The following is a 361-nucleotide window of genomic DNA, read 5'->3' on the forward strand; positions in this document are numbered from 1 at the left end:
CTTGCTCGCCCTCCCCTGCCACAGCTGGGCGGGCAGAGGAGGGAAAAGGGAAAAAAAGTTAACGAACGCTTCGTGACATAAGGACCGGGAGAAACACTTCAAGAGCAAAACAGGCTCAACTTAAGCTGAAGTGAATTTATTACTAACAGAACCAGAGGAGGATAATGAGAAGTAAAAGAAGCCATTAGAACACCTTTTTCCCCCAGCCCCTCCCTCCTTCCCACCGACAGCGCAGGGAGACAGGGCCTGGGGGTTTGGTCAGTCCATCACCGGGATTTCCTTCCGCTGCTCCAGGAGAGGAGTCTTCCCCTGTGAGGCCGTGGGGTCCCTCCCATGGGAGACAGTTCTCCTGAACTTCCCT

The sequence above is a fragment of the Corvus brachyrhynchos genome, unplaced genomic scaffold (genome assembly GCF_000691975.1).
Source record: "Corvus brachyrhynchos isolate BGI_N302 unplaced genomic scaffold, ASM69197v1 scaffold1, whole genome shotgun sequence".
Classification (NCBI taxonomy): Eukaryota; Metazoa; Chordata; class Aves; order Passeriformes; family Corvidae; genus Corvus; species Corvus brachyrhynchos.